General features: G+C 41.5%; 1 long non-coding RNA gene across 1 annotated transcript; it reads right to left on the bottom strand.

Moving 5' to 3' along the window:
- Positions 1 to 2,617: 2,617 nt before the first annotated feature.
- On the bottom strand, positions 2,618 to 9,508 carry LOC135415512 (uncharacterized). The gene is made up of 3 exons (XR_010431167.1): positions 5,637 to 9,508; positions 3,372 to 3,392; positions 2,618 to 2,726 (listed from the first exon to the last, which is right to left on the bottom strand). It is a non-coding gene; the product is annotated as an uncharacterized LOC135415512 (long non-coding RNA).
- Positions 9,509 to 10,876: the final 1,368 nt, after the last annotated feature.

The raw sequence follows: 10,876 nt of genomic DNA, 5'->3' as shown, positions 1-10,876 counted from the left end.
TTCTGGTGGTGGACAACAGCAGCATTTTAACTAGGTTAGTCTCACGAGCTCTGAGACCTCTTAATTTCTGTAGAGTTCCATGATGGTGGATTTGTCTTACTACCTTCTTGAGTAGCCATGTGTTGCTATATCCAAATGACAAGCTACTTAAGTAAATTCTTCATACTTAAAAACATGGACAAACTAATTTTTAAATTGTTTATGTTCAGCAAATGAAGTAATATGCTAACATCTACGCAGTAAAATGACACAGTTTTCTTAGTAGAAGACAAAATCTTGAACCAATACCTTTGAAAATTACAGACACTCTGAAAAGATTTAAACTGAAAATTGTGCTGCTTCTTAGCACATCTTGGACATCTCCCTGAAAGTCTTGCAAGAGCATTGAGCAGAGTGGTCATATGAGGAATAACAATGTGAAAAAAAACTGCAGACCTGCAAACTGCAGACTTATTTTCCACTGAACCACCTGGTGCCCTCCAATGAATCTCTCACTGACACACTGTATTTCCACTTGAGAAGGAGCAATGAATGGCACTATGATCAGTTTGTATCTGTTAATCAAAACAGTGTAATTTTTACTACTAATTCACTTTCCCATAGTTGTAATTTTAAATACATGTTTAAATGTCTGTAAAAGCTTTAAAGAGAACTTGGAGTCCTGTTTATTTTGCAATCCCATCAAAGGCAATATGGTTCCTAATGACTCTGAGACTCATTTATTTCCTAGGACTCATAGTGTCTCACTATTCCAGACTGCTTAAAGGAAGAAAGGAGATCTTTAACAATGGCAGAAAGGGGTCCTGCTCTCCAGTCTGATATGCTGTGGGAGCTTCCATTTTGTAGATTTGAGTTCTATGTTTATTTTTTTATCTCAGTGTGATGGTTTTAACCCAGCCAGCAGCTAAGCATGACGCTTCCCCACACGGTGAAGAAACTTGTGTGTTGAGATAAACAGTTTAATAAACAAAGAGGGAGAAAAACCCCCACAAACTGATGATGTGAAGCCCATCACTAACCACCTTCCACAAGTAGACTAGTAGGCCTCACTAGAGTCCAAGCAATGTCTTCCTCAAAATCCCTTTGATGCTGATCATGATGTTGTAGAGCATGGAATATCCCTTTGTTCAGTCTGGGACAGCTGCCTAGGTTGTGTCCCTGCTCAAATTCTTGCTCACCTCCAGGGGCAAGGAAAAGAGAAAGCCCGAACACTGCAAGTGCTGCTCAGCAGTACAGCAATCCCAGCCAGACCCAGTGCATTCAGCTTCAAATAATGTTCAAATTCATACATATTCAAATAACATGCACAGCCAGTCATCAGCAATGGAGTTGTAGGTGATGGAATGAAGCATGTGTTCTGCAAGTCAAGGCATTTTTGGGACTTGCCCCTCATCTGTTCTTCCTGGCATTCTCGTCAAGTGGATAATGTAGTATCGATATTTTCACTATTAAGCTGGTTGTTTTCTAGTAGAAAACAAAGAGAAAGAAAACTTCTGTGTCCCTTGTTAGTAATTTCATTCTATTGAACAAGAGTGTTTAAGGGAAAAAGTCATTTCATCATTGTATGAAATCATCGATGCCAGCAGTTTCCAAACCATTGCTCTGGTTGTTGTTTATTTAAATATGTATGTTATTCATCTGCATGTGGAAGGAAGCATTGTAGGGCAAGATAGCAACCTAAGTAATTACAATTATTATCTCCAGTGCCTTTTTGTATTTCGTTGGTATAATGAAATCACTAGAGCATATTACTGGGAATATATTGCTGATAGACCAGTAGTGTATGCATCCTTTATTATTTAAAGGAGATAGATATATATATACATAGTTTTTGGAAATCATATTGGACACGTTCATGGGAGAGCACACCACTCTCACCCCTATCAGACTTCAACACAGATGGAACATATTCATGAACCTGTAAGAGGGAAGTGTACAGAGATACAGGAGTCTGTATGCAGGTACAGTGTGAACAGATGAAGGTGTGGTAGAATTAGTAAAGTTTCACATTTGCTGTAACTAAGTATATCTGCTCTGTAAAGGTCATAGTTTGTGTTTCTTAAGTGCCTGAGTTGTGGCATTCACAGGTGATAAAACCTTTCAGATAGGTAATTCAGTCAAATGGATCTTGGCATTCTCTGATATTAGCTCTTTTCTTGTTTGGGGGTTGCTTCAAGAAGTGGTTTCTCTTGAATCTGTGCTTAGTTGGTTGTCGCTTGAGTCAGGATGTGTGTCTAAGATTTGCTGCAAAGCTCCTTTGGCTCTCTGCAAGATACTGCAGTTTAATTCAATGAACACAGAGTTAGGCCCATTTAGTGTCTGAGACAAAAATGTAAGTACAGATAATGTTGACTCACCTTTGACCTGCTGGAACAACTCTCACTGCCTTGAAACTAGTTCTTACCCCACTATATCTATGTTTCTGTTGCTGCAAATGTGAATGATACCTGTCTTGTAAAGCATTCCTAGATCTACTGTTGTATTACTGTTTTTTATTATTATCTCTGAATTGTCCCCAGTAAATTTTCATTAAGTCTTCCACAAACTTTGGTCCCCACAGAGTGCCAGTGGGAATGTTCTGGAGGATCTTCTTTCTGTTCACACAGTCCTGACATCAGTCAGTCCAATACTCTTGGTGCAATCAAATATCCATTGCCTTTCCTCAGGAATGGACTGAGGGATCTTGGATCAGAAATGGACAAAGGTATTGTTGATGCATTCAGTTGCTGTTACAGAGCAGTAAGTTCACTGAACTATTATTTGTGTTGTATTCATATAGCAATGATTCAAGTCTTACACTTGGCTGAGACATCAAATCTGACATAGGTTAATTTTAAAAGTTTCTGTTGCAAAGATCCACAGATGTTCATTTGTTTACCTGTTCCAAATAATAGGATGCTTTTATTATTCTAGCCTGGGAATAAAACAAAAGGGTTCAGAATAAAACAACAGATCTTCAAATATAGTTACTGAATGTGTTTTTAGTTTGTACTGTTTAGGCTCAGGTTATCCTCCAAAAAGGGTTTAAGCTGAATTAACCTTCTCTAACAACAGTAACTCAAGCAATTTGAATAATTACATAGATAATTTTCACAATCATCTATTACAAGATGAAAAGGTTCACTGCTCTATGTATGATTTCTGTGTCAGCCATCTGATGCAGAAATGAGCCTCTCTGAGTCATGCAGTATCAATCTGAGTTTGCTGCCCTTGAAAGAAATGGGAGTTTTTCAATCAGAGCAGACATCTCTACAAAACTGAGAAAAAACCCACAAACTCTGTGTGTGTTGAAACTGCTGAGTAGAAAAGGTGAGTGTTCAGTGGAAGGTACTGCTGAGCCAAAGGTTCTTCTCTTTGTTGCTACTACTGACCTCTTGTATGGGACCTTCTCCCTGTGAATTACATCAATTAGCCAGTTTGAAAATCTGAATGGCAGCCTTTGGACTCCAATTCTGTCTCTGTTTAGATACTCCTACCAGGCAGAAGAGCAGAAATCTGTTTGTTCTTACTTCCCTTTCTAAAGACAAAATCTCCTAAAATCCCTTTTGTATGGTGTTAATTAGGACATTACAAACTATCCTGCAAACTGTAATGTGCAGAGAGAATAGAAGTTACTAATTTCAAAATAAAATCCTTTCTCTCTCTCTTTTAAAAAAGCCAGCATAGTGGAAAGAAGTAGATTTCATGGCTGACTGTAGTGGATTGCAATTATGATGAGTATTGAATGAGCTGCCAAACTCTGTACGTCCCTGAAGATTTGTCTTCGGTAGCCAGTTGGCTGGCAAAGTAACCCTGTTATGTTATTATCCTGAAAGGTATATGACTTGTTGCTTCACTAAGCTATGATATTGTAAAAGGTTCAGGGATATCGTTGGAATAGGCTTGAATGCTCTATTTAAATGCATGTAAAATGTACATGGATTTGGTTTGGAAGTAAAATCCAGAGTTTCTGACTAACCTGTTTGTAAAGGGTTGGTCACAGAGAATTTTGAGAAAAATGAAACTGTAGACTTGTTCTGCACTTGCTCTGAAGATCTTCTCTTTTATTTTTGCCTCCTTACATTGGCAGTGTTTTTGTGTTCTATTTGGATGCTTGCAGAGGCAGCACAGCCCTCTCTGTATTTTGTTTTGCAAGCTGTTCTTACTGAAGACTTCTTTTTTTTTCATTTTCTAAATCATCTAAGTCATTAGGCTTATCTTTATGTGTCAATGGATGTGCATAGTGATGATGAGGCAGAGTAATCCAGTACTTGTACTTGACATTTGTCGTGTCAGGCACTTCTCAGCATTTCGCATGTAAATACAATGAGATTTTGCAAAAGCAGTCTCCATTTGCCTGAGTTTGTACTCTTTTAAAGCAATTAAATGTAAAATTCTCCCCACACTATATAGGCCTCTATATTGTATATATTTCTTCGTAAATTTTTTATATTTTAAAATTATATCCAAGAAACTTGGCATGTTTTTGTATACAAAAGAGTATACCTGTAAAAGATTATGAAGGAATAAAATATGTTTCTTTGCCATACTCTATAATTTTTTTTTGTTAAATGGTAAGCTTTTTTTTAAAAGAAAACCCTATTTCCTGAATATTTTTTTGGTTTCTTTTTGCCATGCTTATCCCACTGAAATCTCATGCTGTGAAAGATACCCTTTAATTATCTTGCTGTGTGGAAGTTGTTTCTTGGAAATGGATGGTGCAATATGTGGTAATATTTAATTTCTTATGATCTGAGTTGAGATCTTGACTTGGGTAAAAACTAATGGGAAGTTTGTAGAGAAGGGAAAACCATCTCTTTGAAGAGGCTACTAAAGTGATAATAGATAGGTGATAATTTAGCAAAACAGGTGTATTCACTTTTTCTGATTGAAGTAAGCAGAGACTTGCTCACAGCTGCTTTTCCACTTTTCTATTTTTTTATTTACCATAAATTCAAACTTTACTTCTACAGCAAACCACATTTGCCAGTAAGGAAACATAGTGATGTTGTTTAAGGTTTACAGGTTGTTCATGGGTTACATGGCTACATTTGCCACCTGTTAAAGACTTTCTGTAAGAAAAAGGCAACTGCTTTGTTCCCTCTCTCAGATTATTCCACTTGTAAAGGAGGATAACAACACACCATTTGTTGATGTGGCAAATTTGAATAAAAAGCCAAAGTCATTTACAGTAAATTTCTGCACTTTTTCCTAAGGCAGATCTTCCACCACTTGGATGAAGATATGATAGAATGGTGGATGCATCTATTTAAACAGCAATCTGCATCCAGAGAGAAGAACTCTACCTGTGAGTTACTAAAATAACTAAAGAGAAAAAGGACACAGTGTGCTTGAAGTTAACTGACTCAGAATCAGAATGTTCTCTGTAAAAACTGGGATTTTAACAAACCAAACCAATTTTTTTTTTTCCCTACTGGTAAATTTGAATACTACATTTTGTAAAAATAGTCTGAAATGTTTCATTTCAAATCCACTAAATAACAGATGAAACAGAATTTCCACGTTGGTGAATTTCCCTGTTAGGCTTATTATCAATCAGGAAATGGCCAGATTCTCAGAACTTCTACTTATGAAGAATTATTATGTAAGAATTAAGCTAAGACCACATCAGAATTGAGAAGAGACAAGCAATTGACTGAAAACATCCAGATAATTCATGAAGTAGAGAACATTCTCAGGAACCTGATGTCTCAACATCGTCCCTAAGTCAAAAATGAGCACCGAAATCTGGGGTTTCCTAGGATTCTGTGACTCTAGGATTCCGTGGCCGTAGGAGTTGAGGATTCCATGGCTTTATGACCCTAGGACTCGAGGACTGTCTCCAAGGCAATGAGAGGAGGTTGGCGTTCGAGGGAGCTGCTGCAGCACAGGTGCACCCACCGCTGAGAGGCACCTGCTGGGAGGTGACCTTCCACCGTCCCCTCAGGTTCGGTCAAGGTCTCTCCAACATCTGTCTGCATGGAGTAGAGGGAGAGTTTGACTTAAACTCTCTCTTTTGAGATTGAAAACGTATTGGAATAAGCCAGAGTGTGTAAGGGCCGTAGCAGCAGTTTCTGCACAGCACTTGGCAGCTCCTTTCCTGTGAGCAGAAGGGCCTGCTGTCCCCACATGGTCTGGTCAGAGCAGGTCCTTGGGAAGGAGGGAGGGCTGATGCACCCCCTGGCCAACACAGCCTAGGGAAGGGCTTTGGGAGAGCCAGGAGGTCTTGATGGAACCTTGAGGACCTTGATGGAACCCTTCAGTGACCCAGCTGCCAGGCTGGGCTCAGCCCACGCCAAGCAGGATTTCGTCAGGTTTTGTCTCAAGACTGTTACAAGTTTTGAAGTGGTGAGAGCGGCCAGAAACCTGGGTGGTGCTTTCCTGCTCCCCAGCCCATTTGTGCTCAGCTGGACAACATCTCCCTTGTTTGCCTGCACCCAGATTGTCGGGCCCCTCCTCTCCTCCTCCTGGCTGGGGGACTTTGCTTTGTTTCCCCTGTCATCTAACAAGCTGAGCTTCTCCTCAAACAGGGTTGTTCATCTTTTGCCACTCTCTGTTTCACATCTTCCTCACCTGTATCCTCACCATCTGCTGATCGAGTCTCTTCGGGCAGCTGGGTTTTGAACTTGCAGCAACAGGGGTGCACTTAGGAACACCTATGGACTCCAGCATTTTTGTCAGGGCTAGAAAGAATGCCAAAGCTTGTCTTGTAGTGGGGAGCTTTTTCCTTTCCCTTCATGAGGGAATATAATCCGCGTCTTGGGTCATTGCACCTTTCTTTGTCTTTCAAGGAAGGATATGCCATGGCTGCTGGAATCCTCCGGATGTACCTCATGGTAATGGCAGTTGTCAGCGTCAACGAGCCTTTTCTCTCTGATAAGAATGGAGTTGTTGCCGAGAATGGGGAAGAAATCCTCCAGAGAATGAAGGAACGGGAGACGAGCCTTCGGCTGCACCAGTTGCGCATAGAGCAGGAAATTGCAGACCTGGAAGCTGAACAGAAGGCTCTAGAAATGCGTGAATTGGAACTGGGGAGAAAAATCCAGCAGCATATGTTCGGTGTCCTTTCCTTGGTCATCTTGACACTGATCAGCCTCTGGAGGCAGAGTTAGCAGGAAGTAACATCAACACAGTGGAGAAGAAGAGACTGACATGGTGGTCCTGGGGAAAACATGGGAAGAAGTGGCCTTCCCTGACAAGGTCTTTTGTGCTATTCAGGGACATTTACAACCTCTGAGGGAGATTTAAACAGCTGCGGGGAGTGTGAGCAACCAGGAGTGTGGCAAACGGGGCGGGCAACAGGACATGGCACATCAGAAGTTTGTGGTGCTTTAGTTTGGGGGCATTTCATGCAGGCAGGGCAAGTGGGAATGGCTCTGAGTCACTGCAGCACAGCCAGTGAGCTCATTTGCTCATTTGCTGGTCTTTACACTCACCGAGAGAGCTCAGATATGGTGTCTGCTCGGCACAGAGCCAAGTTGTCTAAGCTCACCAAAAACTATGCATCAACCCAGACAGAGCTCCCAAAACCCCATGCAAAACATGGAAAAAAACATGCATCTGTCCAGCCTTCAGGCTATAGGGAATGTGTAACCCTCTCAAGGGATTGTAGCAGTGATGGCAGTTGCATCAGATGTTTCCAAGTGGACGACCTGCTCAGCCTGGTTATGAGTTATGAGATGAAGTAGAAAGGCTGAGAAACATTAAAGAATCTGAGTGGGAGATAAACTGGTAGGACCATGGTCTGGCCTCCCTAAGACAGGAGCATTCACCAGAAATATTTAAGATCAAGGGGATCCTCTATCCATCCCCCAGCAAGGAACAGGTACCAGTTTTGAAGAAAGAAGCAAATGGAGGCCAGTCCATACTTGGACGGGCAAGTGAAATCCTTCTTCACCCACAGCACTCCCCCAGGTACCTCTGCAGAATAGGTAGGAGGCTTTGTATGTGGAAGACTGTAAGCTTTGTGCTTTATTTCCTATGAGAAAGAGAAAAGCAAGATTTTTCTCTGTTTTGACCCATCTTATCTATGCAGATGTGAAGGGAGGCCATGCCTCCATTTTGAAGGTGGTGAACAGAAGAAAACCAGTCTGTAATATCAGCTGAAGGTTTAAACACAAATAAACCAGGTTCAGTAATTACAACCAACAAGAAAAGTCTACAGCATATCTGCATTTCAAACCTCCTTTCAAAACGAAGACTACACTATCCCTTTCTCCATCAGGCTTTGCTCATGATGACAGTGTGTTTTGTGATAAAACATTTCAGGCAAAATCATTTTCATAAAACAGTCCAGCATTTCTCATCTGAAAATGGGAATTCTGAGCCACCTCACTCTAAAACATATTCCTCTGGAATAACTGCAATGGAATAGCCATAGGGTTCAGGGTGATAACCATGGATACCTGAGGATTGTAACAGAAGCAATAAATGTGAACCATCCATTTAAAATGTGATAAGGAAATGTAGTATGTTCCATTAGTCCTTAAATAGAAAGTCAATTCCACCTCTGGCTTCAGTGGGCTGTGTGGCACTCATGGTTCTTTAGAGGAGGCTTAGAATATATTTGGCCAAGGGAAAGAATCGAGGATCAAGAATTTGAAGGACTGAATAAGAACAGTCCACATCAGAATTGAGAAGAGACAAGCAATTGACTGAAACAGTCAAGACAATTCATGAAGTGGAGAACAGTCTCAGGAACCTGTCATCTCAAAGTCAAAAGTCAGCACCAGACTCTGTCGTTTCCTAGGATTCCATGACTCTAGGATTCCATGGCCGTAGGAGTCGAGGATTCCATGGCTTTATGACCCCAGGACTGGAGGACTGTCTCCAAGGCAACGAGAGGAGGTTGGCGTTCGAGGGAGCTGCCACAGTGCAGGTGCATCCACTGCTGGGAGGCACCTGCTGGGAAGTGACCTTCCACCGTCCCCTCAGGTTCGGTCAAGGTCTCTCCAACATCTGTCTGCATGGAGTAGAGGGAGAGTTTGACTTAAACTGTCTCTTTTGAGATTGAAAACATATTGGAATAAGCCAGAGTGTGTAAGGGCCGTAGCAGCAGTTCCCACACAGCATTTTGTAGCTCCGTTCCTGTGAGCAGAAGGGCCGGCTGTCCCTAAGCAGGCCTGAGCCACCCTGGGGCCAAGCAGTGCAGGCCTTGAGGGCCAACATACAAACCCTCACATCCAAGAGTGCAGATCCAGCCCTTTGGGCTTTGGGATGTCTTGCTCCCGTGCTGGGCACCCTGTGCTGCTGCTGCTGGCAGTGTGGTGGCACTGGCCGAGCAGAGGCACCAGCAGCCCTGCAGGCTGTGAGGCACTGGGAGGCCAGGGCAGAGCCTATGTGCCATAATGAAATAAGACAGACTAATCCAATGTAATCAACTTTTCTGATTTGTGACAGGAACAACTTTGCAGACACCGAAGTCAGTGCAGAAGGATGGGGGAGGTGCTCCATGCTCAGGGCAGAGATTCTCCTACAGCCCACGGTGCAGACCATGGTGAGGCAGCTGTCCCCCTGCAGGTCATACAGGAGACCCGAGTTGAGTTTGTTTTGCCTGTGATGATAATTGGTGAGGAATCCCTGTCCTTATCTCAACCCATGAGACTTTCATTGTATTTTCTCTCCACTGTCCAGTTGCAGAAGGGTGGGATAGAGTATCTCTGATGGGTGCCTTGCATCCAGCCAGGGCCAACCTACCACAGAAAACTACTTGACTCTAAAGATCCATTTCATGTTCAAGGCCGTGCATAACTTAAGAAGTGAATTAACATATAGATTAAGGTTTAGATCAATAAGGATTCATCATTTTCTGGCATTTAAGGGTTTTGAAGCAGAATTCCTACTGAACATAAAATGATAGCTTTTCTTGAAACATCTTAGGTGAGATGACCTAGAGGAGTTACAGTCCAGTGTCTCAGTATTTCACACCACTAGTTGTTTAGTTATGTTTTGGTTCTTGTGCTGCTTAAGGAACCAACAACCATTACATTGTCTGAAATACTTTTAACTTGCATTCTAAATGCTGATATTGTATGAAGAAAATACAGCTGGGCTTTTCAGGGCTTTACTTGTAGGAAAGGAAAACCAGCTATCGCTATAGCTCTGCAGCCCCAAATGCAGCTCCCTAAACATGCAATTCACAGTGCCTGTTCTTATTTACCCTGGTGAAAAATGTAAATATGAATTCCTTTCTACTGTTTTCTCTGTCAGTGTTCCTACACAGAAGGCAAACTCGGCAGCTGTATGACCCAGATACCAAGTTCTGGAATATTTTCCACTTGTAGAATCTGCATGTTGGTTGCTCATTTAAACAATAACATTTTCTGTTACCTAAATTTTAATTGAACTGTTCTGTTCAGGTTTATAATTATGATTATCCAGTGTTTTTCTTTAGCTGTAGGTGCAGCCATAAATTATTTTACTAAGTGTAGAATTTCATAATGGCTCAAAGAACTTCTCAGTAAACAGGTTGTATTATAGACATGCTATGCAAGAAGTTCTGCAGGATGCTCTTTTAGTTTCAGTCAAAATGCATAAAGGAATATGATGTTGCCATGCTACCTAATTTAAATGGCACCTTGAACAGTTTCTGGCATCACTAATGAAGGTTGTACTGAGCAATGCACTGGAACTGAGTCGAGTCATCAGATGATCTGCAGTACTCATAAACCAGATCTGATGGCACTCTTGAATTCCTAAATTTTAAACTATGCACGGATAGTGAACTGAGTCTTGTTTCTTGTTTAAATCTATACCTTTAAATCTATATGGAGCACATTTCTTGCTGCCTACCTTCATGCCAGGAAGGATTTCCCCCTCAGTACATATATGAACAAGTAATGGGAAGGTCAGCGTTTTCACAAACTATTTGCTGTGGCAAGCAAAGTGATTTAAAGCT

Source organism: Pseudopipra pipra, chromosome 6, assembly GCF_036250125.1.
Source record: "Pseudopipra pipra isolate bDixPip1 chromosome 6, bDixPip1.hap1, whole genome shotgun sequence".
In the NCBI taxonomy this organism is placed as follows: domain Eukaryota; kingdom Metazoa; phylum Chordata; class Aves; order Passeriformes; family Pipridae; genus Pseudopipra; species Pseudopipra pipra.
This window is presented reverse-complemented; position numbering and strand designations above follow the sequence as displayed.